Source organism: Neopsephotus bourkii, unplaced genomic scaffold (assembly GCF_033783945.1).
Source record: "Neopsephotus bourkii isolate Nb327-2 ecotype Australia unplaced genomic scaffold, CSIRO-AGI_Nbou_v1 NB_1508, whole genome shotgun sequence".
Lineage (NCBI taxonomy): Eukaryota > Metazoa > Chordata > Aves > Psittaciformes > Psittacidae > Neopsephotus > Neopsephotus bourkii.
The window spans coordinates 7,036,206-7,054,082 of NW_026901984.1; positions in this window are offsets into that span (position 1 = coordinate 7,036,206).

Consider the following 17,877-nt stretch of genomic DNA (forward strand, 5'->3'; position numbering starts at 1 on the left):
ATCCATTGAAGTATATTTTAGATAAGAAACACCATGTTTCTTGAGACACAGTATCTTAGTGTGTCATAATGAAACCAAAGTGGGAATGAATTTAAATAACTAAAATTTCTCTCTCTTATTTGACTAGGATGTTATCTTTAATAGGTCAAGTCACCATTGAATTATAGTAGTAGTATTTGTATTTTCCACTTTTCCTAAATTGTTACACAATATTATATACAACATTTTGTACCCAACAGCAAAGTACCTGTAAATCCTGGCATGGAGATGGCTTCCTATGCAACAAAAATAAAGTCCAAGAGAAGGTTTGCACAAATATATTTGCATAAACTCATGCCCTAATCTCATAGTAATATTTTTTAGCAGTAGCCTTTTAAAGAAATATAAGGTGTTTCCTGTTCTGAGACACAGCTGGTTTTGACTCCATCTGGTTATGAGTAAATTACTGTTGAAGTGCTAAGCTTGACTGGCAATAGGAAGATACAATTGAATTTGTAGTACCTGCAGCTTTTGTAAATGAATGCATATTTGCATTGGGGAAGTTGGATTGTATGTACTGAATACAACTCTCAATTCCCTAGGACCTGACTGGGATTTTCTTATTCTCAGTTTCATCCACAGATGGTCAGACAGGCAGTTATGAAAAAATCACTCTGAAACTGCTGGGTTAAAACCTCTTTTGGACATGCTTGACTTTAAAAAAATCATTTTAAGAATTATTATTTAATTAATAGGTGCCATTAATTTCCTAAGTAATTTGGCATTTTCAGTATGTCAGTTTTTCCTATAAAATTATATTAAAAGGTAAAATTTCAGTTGAATTTAGTTGTCTATCAGTCACAAATGGCCAACACTCTTATTCAAGCTATAGTAAGGGGGCTGCATTATTTAATAATAAAACTTTTTTAAAGTGTTCTTGATTTATAAGCCTGTTGAAGTTTTATTCAACTCAAAGGAAAAACATAATGAAAATACTAAGAGGGTTAGTACTGATTTTTCCTCTCAATTAAATCTGAATTAAAGAGGGTTTGGGGTTTTTATGTGGGATTTTGGTTTTTGCTGTTTTTGGGGTTTTCTAACTTTTTGGTATATTATCATTTGGAAGACAAATGGCCAGAACTTGAAACAAAATTTAGTGTAATGTAAAAGTTGTTCTTTTCAGCATCCAGTAAAAGAAAGTTTGGTGTTATAGATTCATATCCTGTACATGCACAGGCTATACAAAGAGCTGAATGTTCTGAAATTATTTCTAAACACTAATCCCATGAAAGAAAGTAATCTCACTCTATCTTCATGTGACCCAGTTTTATGAGCAGTACGATGTAAAGTCTGCTGCAAATTACTGTCTAGTTTTAATATTTCAAAACACTTTTATCCCTATTAGTGTCAACTGAAATGCCAAGCCATTCTTAGAATATATCCCTTAACACATTTAGAGCTGCAAAAGCATTTAAAGTTAAGGTATAACACTTACAAAACTGTGTTGTACCTTTAGGATTCTAACTCCTTTCAAATAGTACTTGTGTATTTCAAAAATCCGTCTCAACAATAATGACCACCCTGCAAAAGGCAGTAGAAATCTTGCCACAGATTCAGAAAATTACATTGTTATAAGTTAGTGAAACCTTGTTATACCGATCATCCTTTTATTTAATCCAGTTATGTATGAGTTTTACTTCATATTTTTCTATAGTGTGAAAGACTGTCGGAGTTCAAGGAACCAGTAAATTGAGCATCCAGTTAGACTTCACATTGCATAGGACTGAGATATTAACCTACCTTGAAAGTGAAATGAATGAATTGGCATATCTTGCAATTATGGAGTGCTGGCTCATTTTCTAGCTTATTCTCCAACACATTTAGTCAGTATGAGGAAAGATGAAGCTAAATTTACTTGGCTGTTATACTCCATGAACATCGTGTTCTGACAATCACACACTTCTGCTTTTTCAATCAGCATACCTTCAAGTTACAAAGACTGTTGATCTGGTTTACCAGTGCTCATGAAACTAATGTTTTATCTGACACCTATTCAGATCCTTTTTCTCAGTTTCATTTGATAGCTACCAGCTATCAAATGTTGTGCTGGTAACACATTTACCTGCTGTTGTGAAAACCCAAACCACTGAAGCTGCATGGGTATGCAACAGTCAGCAAGGATTCCTTGCAAGAATTTTCCTACTCTTAGTCTTCTTATGTGGCATGTACACTGGTGTTTTAGTGTACAAGAGGACACTTTGTAATATTCCTTGCATCCATACCTGGAATTTCTGAAGGATGTTTCTGGTGCATACAAAGTGGTTCCCCCACCAGTCTCACCAAGGATGAAGTCACAGATAGGTGATGTCAGGAGAGCACTGTTAGCAACATAGGCGCAAGGTCCTTCAGCGTGCCCTGTACATACTGAGGCCCAGCAACTACTGTGAACTTTAGTGCTGATACAGATGTAATGTGGACAGACTCCTGTAACCTTAATAGATCTCAGCAAAATAAACCCCAGTTTTCCCTTCTTTGCACTGTACCGATAAGTAATGTTGATATTCCCTGTTGGAAAAAGGGCATTTAAGCCAAGTGAACCAAGAAACAAAACTACTTCATTTCCTCTTTTCTTTTTCTCAGCTGAACTCTTCTGTACTTCATATTTGTGAAGCAGATGTCTGATTGTCTCATGCTTTGCCTGATCATTCTCTCTGTCAGACCCAAAATTAATTTCTCTCAAAAAATCTTGGACTGTGTGGTATCATCTGATTCTTGCATGTTAACCAGCCTTACAGCTTTTTCCTACATGCTATCCTGCATAACTGGGTATCTCTAGTCTCATGAGTGATTTGTACTAGAGAGGGATGTGCATCTTTAGTCCCATAAGTGGTTTATACTAGAGAGAGATGTTCCTGTGGTCATCCCATAGTTTCAGTAATAATCGCTCTTCTGTGAGCTAACTTGTTTAGAAATAATAATTTTCAGCAATGCAGAAGCATCAATGGCTGCCAATGGAAAATGGCTATTCAACCTAAGAGTAGAATGGATGAGCGTGCAGTGGATAGGTACGATGCTTTTCCTTACAAAAATTTTCAACACCATGCTTTTCTAACTGGGAGATCAGATTTTCACAATGATGTTATAAAAATGGAAATAATGAAAAAAGATAGTGAAATAACCTTTAAACAATTGGAAGTTCTCCAGCTTGATACCTCTGTTGAGGGCTGTCACTATTCTTCTGTGTTCTTTGTGACAGTCTTTAGCATGACATTGAAATGTGTCAGGAAAACAGGTGAAGCACAAGGGGCAGAATGTGTTTTGCCTCACTTCCTGTTCTGCTTCTGCTCTTTCAGTTTCAGGGTAACAGCTGTTGGAGGAAAACTTGAGTTTCTTACCCTATGCTTTTTCAGCAGAAAATGTACCTGCTAGTTGCATTAATCCTGTTACTTAAATCTCTGTGTTACAGCACACCTGACCTCCCTTGTGTTATTTTTAACTTAATGGAAACAGAAAGATATGTTTTATCAGCACCACCTGCTTAAATTAAAAAAGATAACCAAGTTTAGTATTCTCATACCTTTCATGCAAGAAGATAAAAAAAAAACAAACAAACCAAAAGCAGCAGTAAGCTGTAAAGTGGTACAAAGTCCAGAGAGGGAAATAAAATGTTTGTAAGTCTTACTGTAAAAAAAATCCCTTTTTCTATCAAGGACTTATTACAAATGTATTTATATTAGATCTATTTAGCCAGTGATTTTGGCTGGATTTTGGAATTTCCACAAGTTCTACTGTGGCCATACGCTGTGAGAACAACTGGTGTTCAAAAGTAGCATTGTTAGTCCCAGTGTCAGTCCTTTTGGAAAGATGTTAAAGTGTGCTGGGATAGCTCTGACAAACTCAACAGCAAGAATACCTTAAAAGTGGTAAAACCTTTTAACTGAGTTACAAAAAATCTTTGACATTTCTTATGTCAACTGTGTCCCTAAAATAAGTTACTATTGTCACACACAAAGTTCAGATGGCAAATCTTTTCCTTTTTTACTCTAGGATATCAATTTAGAAAATCGTATTAGATTCAGTGACCTTTGGTTATGTTTATGTTATTTTGTGATGCCTGAGAGATTTTCAGCTGTTATAAATTCTGTGCTTTTGGAAGTTTGAACATATTCTGCAGAAAAATACTGGTGAGCAACTATCCATCTTTGGAGGTTTTTTTTCCTTTTGTTTATTCCAATGAGTAACTTGAAAAGTGGCTTGCAGTTTAACCTAATACTGCATCAAGCAATCATGTGACACAATGTAGACTCTGATCTTCATACCCTTAATATGAATTTTAAGTTTAGAATGGCCTTTCCCTTTGTAGACCTGCCTCTGTGTTTCTTGTAAAAAAACACTAGTAAGCCACAAGACCAAAATATGAGGCATTTACTCTTGCTGCCATGTCATTTTAGTAGTCTCTAGTGGTGAAAAAAAACAACCTTCTTGAAAGCTACAGTTTTTGTTTTCATACACAGAGCTCAAAAGAGAGAAGACTGCCTCTTTCTGGAATGCAGCATGTGTTTAAAAGTATTAAAATGGCAAACATTAATTTGAAGAATATGTAAATTTTATCTTTCAGTTAGGTTTCATGTATATAATTAATGATCAGTGTTTTATGGTGAAGGAAAATACTTTGGTATGTAAAGCAGTTTTTTAGTGACTTCTTCAGGTATGATATTGCATTAATCCGTTACAGGAAATGTGATCTGGAACTTTAACATATCCAGTAACAATCTCAAGATTGTTACAGTGATAAAGATAAGAGACTTCAGTGTGTTCCGTTTAACATGTATATGAAGCTGTCATTAGAACAGATGATTGAGGGTCAGGATGCTCTGTTCTGGGTCTTCACTGAGTCAGGATATGTGTAACTTCCACCTAGCTGGTTTCTACGTTTTCACTTATAAAATGGGGATATCACACACACTAATGAACTAGGTAGGTCTTTGGTTGAGGGACAACATATAAGCAAGGTACAAAAAAATCCCTGAATATAGCCAATATACTTCAGAGTGGGCAAGTATAAAAAGCCACCAAAATGCAAACCGCAGAGAAAGGCAGAGACTGCATAGACTATGTCTGTTACGCTGGTGGGCTGCTTTTCTTCCACTGTTTTGCCAGGTGGTCTCAGCTTTCTACCTTACAAGTAGTTGGCAAAGAAATATGATGTTACTGGAAGAGGTGAGGTTGCCAACCCTATACTGCAAACTGCTGTATTTTGTTGTGGAGAATGGCCAAAATTATGTACTTCTGACTATTACCGTAACAGTCCTGACTAACCTTTCAGACCAGCACAGGCAGTGGCTCTTTATTAGTCCTCCAGAGCAATGGAGAAGGCTATTTCACTTACTGTATCACAGGTGTCTCCTTTGCTCTTGATTTCCTGTCTCTCTATATCTATCATCACCTGATTTCTTTTCACTGTTATTGTCTACTACAGCCAGCTCTGTTATCCTTCAGTTTTTTTCCTTTGTGCTGCCAAGCTCTGTGCAGACCTGTTGCTACTTTCAGGTCAAGTTTCATTTCCAGTACTCTATTGACTCTAAGCCATACCGCCATATCCCTTTATCAGACTATATGGACTTCCATGATTATTCTTAGGGACCCTGTTTTCCTTCTCTGTACATCATCATATTCCTGCTTTTCTTAAGCAGATGTAGGAAACTATGACTCTTTAGTTAGCAGTACCTTTAGACTTAGCTCTCTGCTTTCCCTGAAGTATTTAGTCAATTGCATGTACCTAATCTTCAGTGGCTTAATGGAGAGATGGTATATAATTAAAAGGTGACAATACAAGATTATACATCTGGCAATTCAGCACTGCTGCCTCTTCCCCCTCCTCCCCATCATTCTTGAATAAAAATTACAATATAACTATTATGTTAAGAATTTTGGGGTATGTATGAAGGTTTGCCAGATCCAGAGGAGTTTAAAGCCCAAGAGATTTCTCCGACACAGTCTGTTTTCTGGTACTGCTGTTATTAGGATCATTTGTTAGCAAGGCTTAGCATGCATTCCAAATAGATGCATAGGCACAGTAGGCACACAATGGACCACACAGATGAACAGAGTGTGCACCCGCCTAAACACAAACAGCACTCACACAGAAATGACAACACAGTGAAGTCCTGTTCCCCCTCTCCAGATTACACTTTACTAGTGTACATTCATGCACCTTCACTCTTTGTTCACTCAGGATCTATGGCCCCATTTAACCCATCTCCAGGTCTGACCTTTTGTCTGTCCAGATTCTGGTCTCTTCCAACTTCCCAGCTAGTCCAACTTGAAGTGTGTTAGTGAGTCATCTCCACACACCTTCACACAGAGACCAGGGTCACACAGAAAAGAGTGAGTAACAGGGTTCAGATCAGATGTGGAGCTCAGCTAGACAAGGGCATTGACCCTTTCCCTGCCTTCAGTTCTTTCCCCTAAACATCCTGTAATAAATTTCACCCATTCCCAAGAGCCTCTTAAAGACTCTGAAAGTAAGTTTGCTTTTTCCTGTGAGGTGCCTGATACTCTCGTTGCCCCTCATCACCCCTTCTTATCAGTTACAAAAAGCTGGTGAAGCCTCTCTAAGGCCTTGAGTGATTCATTGTTTTGTTCCCTCAGTCTGTGACCAGAGAGATTTGGCGTTTGATATTGTCTCTGTTATCTTGTTCCTTAGGGTCTGCATATCTAGGCTGGGTTTATTACTTTTTTCTTCTTTTTATTTTTCAGCAATATTCTCAAGAAATGTTCTTAAATTACAGGTATCTATATATCCCTTACATTTCACTTAGCTTTTACCTTCCACATCTCCTAATTAATTTACCATCATGTTTGAGCAACTAGAGTTCATCTGCATAAGAAAACCAATCAAAAAAAGACGAATCAACCCCCACCAAGAAGTGCCAATCTTCTTTGTTAGAGTAATTTATGAACAAGATTCTGGTGATAATACCACCCCATGCTCTCCAAGCAATACAATGTGCTTTTCACAGATCCTGAAGAGAGCAACAGCTGCAGAAAACTACTTTGATTTTTCAATAATATTTTATCTGTAGGAGAAATACACTGACATTAAAACACCTATGGTAACAACGAATAACTAGCCACTTGGATTGTATCATAACTAAAATGAAGACTCAAGAACCAGTCCAGTCCTGTGGAGTGTCCTGTGTCAGATATTTTAGTGCTGCTTTGGCAGCTTTTCTACAGGTGGAACTGTGAGAGTCTGTGTATTCTGCATAGAACTCCTAGTATTCAGCAAGAAAAAAAGAAAGCCAGGATATTTTAGCTGCAACAATCTACATATCCCAGAGTATCTCCTTGAGCTGTTTCTTGGCAATTTCACTGCAGCAGTGCCTTATGTGAGAAGTTGCACACGAGACTTCATTTAACATCATGTTCTTCAGCTGTGGATCTGAAATTATTAAAAAGCTCAGTTTTCAATAATTATCTTCTCCTACAGAAAGAGCATACTTGATGAACAAACTGTTATATGAAGGAAAAAAAAAGCCAAAATAACCGAACAATTTTGTCTCAATTTTGATTGGCTAGATCCCAACCTCTTCCCAGAGGCAGCTTACCCTTCTCTCTTGTGTTTCCATCTGATACAAGCCAGATCTGTTCCCTTGTTGTGAGACAATCAGAATTTTAAATGAACTATGGATTTGGGAGACTTCTTTGACCTAGAACTCAAAACAGTGAAAGAGTGGGGAGGTGGGATTTAAAGGCATTTTGTCCTTTCCAAGAATTACATCAGAAAAAGCAGGAACTTTCCTAGATATAGGAAAATACAGGGATGAACAATAATGGTTGCTGAATGCAATGGCATAGACTTTTTCAGCCTTCAACCTTAAAAACTCCTTTGGAAAAGACCAGTATTGCATCTTATGTAGCACAACACAAAAAAGAAAAACAACGAACGTACATTCCTAGAAATTGGTGGTGATTTTGTTTATCTCAGATTCCTCAGAGTCCATAGATTAAGGTAACTTCCCTCTGAAGTCCATTCCCAGGTGCTGAGCCAGCCAGCCAATGTAGAGGTCAAAATATCTACCAGGTCTACTGCAGCTCCATACTTCCAGGGTTACTTCTGGAAACAATATTTTAAAGGGTATGTGTCTCTTGCTACAATTCAAGATCCTAGTAAAGAAGCTTTATTGTCCAGATAACTAATGTTCTCTGGCATTGTTTTTCAATACAGTAGATCTCATCCTCTTTCCAATTGTATCCAAAACCATTAAATACCCCAAATTAAATCTTGCCTAAAATATTCAGTGTACGTAGCAAATACTTAATTTTCTTCTCTTTTCCTGATATATGGAGAACAGGACTAGATAACAGGTGTACAGTCTGGACATATGGATCGTTCAGAAGTGTGCTGTCTCAAAAATGATCCTTTAAGAGTAACCTTCTTATGCTCACATTGTTTATCTCTTCCCATAGGATTGATTTCTAACAGGTTGCTTTTCAGCTTTTACTTGCACAACTGCACACTGCATTTCTCACCGCTGAATTTGATGTTCTGTTGGATCATTTCTGCAATTTGTCAAAGTAATTTTGGATTCCAGTGTTATATCTCAACTTGCAGCCTTGCCTCATTTTCCATCATCTGCATGTTTAATAATCTTGATTTTACTTCAATAACAAATTTATGAATAATGAGATTTAAGTAAAAGCATATTCTGAGCAGGTCTCTTCTACTGTGAATGCTAATTCACTGGTAGCTACCCTTTTAATTACAATTTTCCAACAAGATTTACACCCAGGTGTACCAGATTCTATCCAGATAGTCCTGTAATAAATTTTGTTAAAATTATGTCTTCCTAACCTGTTTATCAGAATATCATGAGGACACAATTGGAAGTTCTATTGTTGTCATGATGTGAAAACATATGTCTGTGTTTCTGTGGTTTTATTCTATCCATGTCTCATTTTCCCATTGCAGAATAAAATTATATTGATTTGACACATTTAATGTTTTACAAAACCACATTAGCTGCTATTAATCCTGTGATCTTTCAGTCTCTTTTCTACTTGCAAATGGTTTAGTTTCTTGTGTCAAGGTTACTGAGGGTCTACAATGAACCTGAAAAACTGTAAAATCCCTATTAAATTCTCCAGCTCCCTTCCTTAGGTTACCCTGCATTTAGGCTGTCTCTTGTACCTAGGAATAACTTACAAAATAACTGCTAGTGAATGGCTTCATTTCAGCCAGTTGCGTAAATATTTTAGAATGAAATCTGTTAGGGCCATCTGATCTCTGAACAGTTATCTTTATTACCTAAATATATTCATTCCAAACAGATAACTTACCTAAATGTATTCATACCTGTTTTCACCTTGCTCTAGGCTGAGGTCTTATCCCACTTGCGTGAAGTAATCACTTGTGGAAACTAGTACTGACAGATGGGGGATTTTAGGGAAGGAAGATTCAAAAAGGGCACGAAATACATGTTTTGTCTTAGCTGTTAGTAGTTTCTTTCTCTGTTGGGTAATGAGCCAGGATTTTTTTTCTACTCTTCTGCTAGCATGCATTTGTTACTGTGAGATGTGTTGTTGGTTTCATAGGGCTTATTCCTTGGTCTTTTGTTTCCACATACTTGCCTATGATGTTATTTTGTATTCATCTTTAGCAATCTGATTTAGTCTCCGCTTCCTAAATTCTTTTTTTGGCTGAAGTAACTGAATGATTCATTAGTTAAGTCGATTGCTGTTTCTTATCCTTCCTCTTAACTGCACTATAAGATTGTGTGAAAATATGACTCTGGCTTAAAAGTCATGTGTAAAATGACATTCATTTGGAATAGGTGATACCTACTCAGAAGTAGATAAGATGGATACAAATTTAACAGAGGGACTTCTATAGCTAATAAAATGCAAAGTTAGATGGCTTTTTCTGAATCAGCTGTACATCATATGCAGAGTCATTGGAATTGTTTGAGTTCATCAATTAAAGATTTTAAGATTAATACAATAACCTTGTTTAGGAGAATGTTAATGCCTTTTTTGTCTCTCACCTGTTTTATAAAGTCTGTTCTATAATCTTACATCTAGTTCATTAACTCTGTTTTGCAAACAGTGCTAATACCAGTCGATTATACTAGCTAATATTTGACAAAACCTAGAAATACCTTGCGGATTACCAACTGAGTCACTACATGAGCAGGAATTTACTGGTATCAACAATGCCAGTATTATCATTTTTACGTGTTTCTGACTATTTTTGGTTTGATTACTTACACATTCATGCACATAAACAGGACTCATCAGCTCATCGTGGCTTAAAAGATGACTTAGTCTTGCAACTGATACATCTACAGGAGATTAGCTGTTCCTTTGTTAAAAGATGTCACTTTGGCCTGTAAGAATTATTATAATATTTCAAAATTCAGTATTGGTGGGTGAGGGTGGGTCCCTTTATGCTGAAAGCATTATATAGCCTCCGTGTTTACATAATAAATGACATCTGTCAAGGCACAGTATCTTGGTCCTTTGTAATAAATAATGTTTTCTATTAATTTTGGAGAAAGGATGACCATTCACTCTAAAAAAACCCCATAATTAAATTGTCTACCGAATAACATGCAAGAAAAGATCTTAAATTTGTGCTATCATACATGTCAACAATGAGTAACAAAAGAATGTCTGTATTACATGCCTCAGGCTGTGCAATAGTGCCATATTTTATCAGGGAAGAAGGGCTTTGAGGGTCCATTTGACCTCCCATTCTTCTGTGATTTGGTTAGAAGAGAGAAATCGGCAAACCTCCTTGTCCTGAGATCCACAGTGAAACTCCTGTAGCACTAGTAACACCTGCTTGTAGCCAACATTCTTTTTTTACTGTATCTTTAGTCTCAAGACCTTTTATAGCTCTTTTTCTATTGGATCCACCTCTGATGTGTCAGAGATGCACTTGCTCTTGTGCAAAGAAATTCCTTACCATTTCAGGAGAACATGCCGTTGCACAAAACAGCCCTCTATCAAACTGCAGCTCCTACTTCATGAACCATTCTCTGTGATGGGAAGAACATAAAGAACATATTGAAGGTTGACTATGTATTTCAAATTCACAGAGCTTAGATTTGTAGAACAGTGCTCCCACAGGCATTGACTGAGGGTAAAACAGGCTAGTTTTAATTTCAGTGTTTCTTACACATACTATTGTAGAATACACAGAAGAAACTAGTCACTAGCTGGTCAACACTCTGCTTTTGAGAGGCATAGTCAAAGTGATGCTCCTGGCTGTTCTTTGTGTCATCGTCTGCTACTCTTCTTTCCGGTTTGGCAGAAGCTATTGCTATCAAAAGGAAGAGGAAAAAGGTGAGCCCAGGAAGGGTGGAAATTGTCCATCAGCTTAGCTGGTATGTGTGCATTTTAAAAACCTCTTCTGACCTATTGGTGATGAAGGGGCTCTTAAAACCATGGGGGCCAAAAGTGATTCTACCTACCACATGCCCAACCATGTCCACACAAATGCATACACCTACAACTGACATGCCAGGAAGGAAGACACAGGGGAATATGTTCACTGCTGTGGGGGATGGTATTCTCCTCTTATTTCAATGGCAAGGTAGGGATCTGAAAATCCTTCACCCTGCACCTGTGTATGAAAGGGGAAGGAGGGAGGTGGTTCTGAAAATGCACCTCACTTAGGAAGGTTAAAAGTTTCTGACATCTTCCACCTCTGTGCCCCCATTAAATATGTACCTGTAAAGCATATCTTCTCCTCCACTCTTGGAGCCAGGCTGCCCAGCCTCATCTACTGGCAGAAAGTAACACTAGCCAGGAAGAAAAGCATGAAATAATGCGCAAGTCTCAAAGGAGAAGACAGAGCACCCCAAAACTGGGTAGTGGTCTGCACTCTAAACAACAGGTCAGTGTCTCCCACATAGAATCATAGAATGATTTGGGTTGGAAGGTACCTTAAAGCTCATCTAGTTCCAATCCCACTGCCATGGCCAGGGACACCTTCCACTAGACCATGTTGCTCAAAGCCCCATCCATCTCAGATACTTGGACCACCCATGTTGCTTGGATGCTCTGACTATAACTGGACGAAGGTAAATGAGCTAGGAGCAGGCAGCAAAGGGTCTGCGATGGACATATGGGCTGTATGTGCTCTGAACGTAGTCAAATGCTGGGGAATATGCAGCCTGCAGAAGAGCTGCTATCACCTCAGCTGTCAGGCGTTTTTCCTCTCTTGTCCACCCGATTTTCAATGCAGTGGCAGTACTTGCTTCTAATTACATTAGAATAGACTTTTTTTTTTGTGTTGTCAGATACAGGTAGGTATCATTTTGGACACAATTTGATAACTCCTAGAAAACAAATAAGGGTTTTAAATCCAGAAATGAAATGAAGCTAGTATTATTTTCAAAGGGAAAAATGCTGAGAGGTTTTTCATTTTATGTTTGCAAACCATCTTATCAGAATGTGCCAGTGGTTAATTTTCCTAACATTTTATGTGTGTAACACAGAGGGACCATAAAAAATTGGGAAAGGTAAAAACAATCATAGATTGTTAGATAGACCATATGGTGAGGGCAGACCTTGAAGAACAATAAAGTCATCATCTTCCGGCCTTTAATGTTCATTTGTTTTCCTGTTTGCTTGTAATGTGCCCTGTGGCATCATTATAAATCTTCTTCCTGTGTAATAACTCTTACTACTTCTTTTCTTGCAATTACAAAGGGTGTTTTATGTTTATAATCCTTTCCAGACAACACAGATCCTATCTAATGTATATCTGGAGCAGTAAAAAGATTGAGTGTATCAGTGCCTCATATAATGTGATACATAAAATCAAACATTAATAAAGGCTTTTGACAATCTCCATCTGCTTGATCTTCACACTTCTCCTTCTGCTTTTTTAAGAGATAAAGTCTTGAAATATTTCAGCATTTCCTCTAACTCATATAGTCTGCCAATTTCTGTTTAGATCAGAAGATCTCAATTTATGAGTTATTTAGTCTTATGACCAGAGAAGAGAACAAGTTTTTGCCAGGCTCATGGGTGTTACTTTTGTGTCTCTGGAAAACATACAGAAAACATGGAGCATTTCTGTATCTGAGGATGAGCTGCTGCAAAGGGTTGGTTGTAGGGTTATGGAAAGCCATGGAAAGTGTGATTACATATATTAAGATGTAGGAGGAAAAGGACTGAGAAGATCTTGAATAGAATATCCAGTTATAAGGTTCCACTTGAGCTGAAAATAGAATTGCCATTTAACTGTTACCAGCATGAACTGTCAGTGCAGTTTTCCTTGATGCAGTTTGTGAATGTCCATCTAAGCATCTAAAGCACAGAAACTGTGAACTTGATCACAAGAATTCTCTCTTCACAAGTGTAACCTCCTCTAAAATAAATTAGACCAAGAAAATTCAAAAATATCTAAATTGATACTTATATCTCTATATTTAGACCCCTGGCTTAGTAACCGTGTTTCAGAATTATGCTGTCCCCCAGTTCAAAACTAAAATCAGAATTTACATGGTTAAAAAAAACAACAAACAAACCAGAAAACAAGCAGTATGAATCCATAGTCTGAAAAAGATTGGGTTTTCCTCAGTTGTACTTCTTGCTTGTCTTCTACACATTACTTGCTGCTTTCCTCTAAGCACAGGCACTAGGCTACAGTTTCATGCTCTCAGTGAGTTTAATGTAGAGGAAATAGATTTAACATTCTTACAGGAGAAAAAATATTAAAACTATACGTTTTGATATGTGAGGAAACAGTCTTGCAATTAAACACGTTTCAAGAATTTTTACATAAAACTGAAATCCTTGAAGCAATTCAACCTTTGCCTTATATTAGTTATTCTTTTTTATTTACATAAGTAAATATTTTCTTCCATTTGATAAAAATACTGTCAAACTTAATTTTGGAAAGATGAAAAAACAATTTAAAAAATCTAGTCAGAACTTGTTCATGTCACATTATGAGTAACGATTTACAGAACCAGGGAATTGTTACGGTTGGAAGGGACCTGCCTTAGCCAAGGTCAAACTTTTATTCTTCACAAAGGTGTAATCTCATATCATATGGAGGTGAAATATCACTCAGATGTTGTACTTTACTGTGCTTTTATAGGTGATGTCATACATGTCACAAAGAAAGTTTTCTTACCTATTTTGTAGATCCTAATTCTGACAGCTTAGTAAGGGAGAACATATTTTAAAATGAAATAATTTAAGTCTTAGAAAGTAGCTCTATCAGAGAAATAAATGCATTACAAATTCCTTTTTATTTAATCAAGCTGTTTACATTTAATCAAATTTTCACATTGTAACATAGCACTTCTCAAGAGCATCAAAGCCAAGTACTACCAAAACAAGCATCTGTCTGCTATTTACAAATTAAGATTAAGCAGACATTTTTATTTTTGTTAATTTCCTTAAGAAAGAACTGCTTTCCTAAAGCTGTAGCCCGTGGTTTCATCAACAAAACAACTTCACAAACTACTTACCAGCAGGTTATGGGTTGATGTCAGTGCAGGAATCGTTTACTGAAATAAAAGCCATGGGTAGTTCTGTAATTCCCTGAAGGAGTCCTGCTAAAGACACTACTGATCAAAGGTTATAGATTTCTCCCATCCCACCAGTGCGTTCAGAACAGATTCATAAACAAATGCAGACAGTAGGACCAAGTAACCTATTCAAACTTCCTAGACTGGAAAAGTGTTATTGCAGTTCTTCTGCAAAGCTATCATCTGGGAAATTTCCTGAGGAACTTCCATGCTGAAGTAGTTCTGAGGTAATCTTCTGAATCAAACCAGAAGGAAATGTCCAAAAGGTTCTCACAGGACTTCTACTGGTGTTGATATCACAGATGTCTCTAAAAGCTTTAAGGAGGTTTTCAAAACCCGGTTGGACAAAGCCCAAAGCAGCCTGGTCTGTACTGCACATTGATCCTGCTTTGAGAAGGAGGCTGGGAACAGGCAGTGTCCAAAGGTCCTTTCCTAACTGAATAAACCCATCACTCTGTGACCTCAATCTGATTTTCAAAATGTTCATTTACTACCAAAAACCTATCCGAAAGTGTGATAAAGTGTTCCATTACTTATGAATCAAAATTCATTTTAGGAGTGTTAAGGTCCAACTGGATAAAATACAGTGTTGGAAACATTTAATTCGTGATCCCCAGATTGAAATTAAGACACAAACAATGTCAAGTACCACAAACGGACAGTTTGTTTATTAAAAAAAGATAATTATTATAAAAATATTATTATTATAAAAAAGCAATAGGACAGATTAGAAAAAAAAAAGGGTAGAGTTTAGCAAGCATTCAGAGTGCAGAGAGATAGTCAACACCACGGATCCAACAGCATCCCTAGGGTCTGTAGTTGCCTTCAGCCATTGGTGGCTCCCCAGCGATTACATTTTTCCCCTTTTATTATGTGCTGGGGGAAGTACCTCTGTTCTTAATGTCTCATATGGCACATTCCCGGTGGATTGTTTTCATCCAGTTTCGCTGGTCTTGCAGCCAGCTCTTCAAATGATGAATAGCAGTTCCTCATACCAATCCTTGAGACAATCAACTGTGGAGCCTTATTTCAGCTTCTCACACTCAACTCTCGCACAATAGATGGTGGAATCTTATCTCAGATCCTCATACTCATCCTTGAAACAGTGGGCCTCAGCTCCTCACACCAATCTTTGAGACAATGAATGGTGGAGTCTGATTTTAGTTCAGTTTCACAAGAAGCCTGCACCATCATCTACTTTTGACATACCAGCATAGTTCAAAAGTGGCTTCTGGACCATATGTGGCTTATGGAATGCTTTTGGCTGACTGCCGCTTACTTAGAGAAAAGTAAGTAACAATTGTTCAAAAAAAAACTCAATGCCACCTAAACATCCAAATACCTCCTTATGCACTTGACTTCTTCCTCTGTATAGCAGTCTGCCTCTCTTTTTTATATCTGGTAAAATATATCTTGTTCTCAAGCAATAGTTCCATATATTCTCCTAGGTCAAATTTCATTTCCACATTCTCCCACTTTATGGTAATTGAAATTCTTTTATTCTTTGACGACTGAAAAGGAATTGGATAATTATCATTCTATCTTAGAAACTGCATTACACTAAGCTTTTCCTAAATTCTAGTTTTGCATATATTTTGTCATATCTGTTAGGACAAAATTTTTGCAGTAAAATTCTGAGTAAAAAAAAAGAAAAAAAAAAGTGGAACCATGTGCTCCTAAAATCCAGAAAAAAATATTGTTCAAAGTTGGGTTTTTCTTCCTTCTATGCACAATTTTGATTACAACATTAAAAAAATGTAGATTCAGGGGAGGGGAGGGAAGAGAGAAGAGGAAGAGGGGAGTTAAAATTCAAGGATATTTAATTTGGCAATGTGCTAAGCCATCAGATACTATTCTGCTATTGAAGCTACTATGCTTTTTCCATACATATACTATGGATGATCAAACCATAATTTTTTCTTGTTGAGTAATTAACGAGTGCTAGCACCTTTATTAAGACTCAAGGATTTTTCAAGGTAACAATTTCTCCAAAATGCAGTCAAACCTCATATGCACTTTACTCTCCCCTTCGCTTTTGTTCATCATCTGCCTGGACATTCCTCACTAATGAAAAAAGGGAGAGAAAAACCTTTTCTTGTCTGGGCAGGCTCTTCAGTGAGAGTAAATGCACATGACATCATACAAAAAGGTCAGTGCTTCTATCATTCTTGAAACTTCTACCATCATGCTTCAGTACAGGGCTCAGAACTTTACCAGACCAGTCCACTCATTATTGTTACTTATTTCCTTGTCATCTCATTCTTATATTCCATGAATCTTAAAAAAAGTCCTCATATACATATTCTTCCTTCCAGAACTTTCCCAACAGATGGTACAGGATAACTATTGTTTTCCTTAGCCTCCTTTAAACTAAGCAACGAGTCTCTCCAATGCTTTCCTCCTATTTTCTTCTAATCCCTAACTCCAGTGCTTGTCAGAGGGTCTCGTTTGTACCACCAGTCCCCAAAGTGTTTAGAATATGAATTTATCTGAAATCTCATAGGCTGGTAGACATAAACAGATGTTTGTGTGTATGTTTGTGCATGCATGCATATGTCTGTGTACTTTAGGTATAAACAAAGGAGAGTTCCCATTCTTTTGGGAACAGCAGCTCTTCAAAGTTCTTGAAAATGGAGAAAGCAAAAATACCAACAATTTTCCTGAGCAAAATAAAGGTGCCCTTTTTATTTATGAATGCTGCATTTTGTGTAGAAACCTTACCTGCAACAGTGAAGCTTCTCTCATGCTAACTGCAAATCTCCTTATTTTTAAAAATAAACCAAAGACTAGCAAAATCGCTATCACAGAAGAATTTTTCTAGGTGAATGGTTTCTGTCAGCTCCCTCTGTGCCTTTTCCAGACTGAAATGGCCATTGTAGCAACTTCTTGAGATCATACTCATGTCTCAAAACACTGCCTAAATCCATTCTGTGTTAATCAGTTGATTGCCATTTTACCTTTTTTTTCTGAACCATGATGTTTTGTCCATTATAAAATTCATTTCAGCCATATGAATAAAAGTCTGAGGATCCCTATCCAGGAATGGATATATTCCTATAGGACCATCATACAATAGCACTGCTGAATCAAAGATCAGAATTCTTGTGGGAAAACAATATGTTGTTTCATTTGAACGGAAACGTCACCTTAGCTTCCACTTGTGTAAATCTCAGTCCTCTTTGGAGATTACTTTGCACAGATCCTCCCCCCCCCCCCCCCCCCCCCCCGAATATAATGAAAAATCAGTTCAAATTGGCTAAGCATTGTTAGGAACCGAGCTTGAATTGAAGAATTTTATTTATAGAAGATAATACTGCCAATAAACTTCAGGTATGACAGTGGT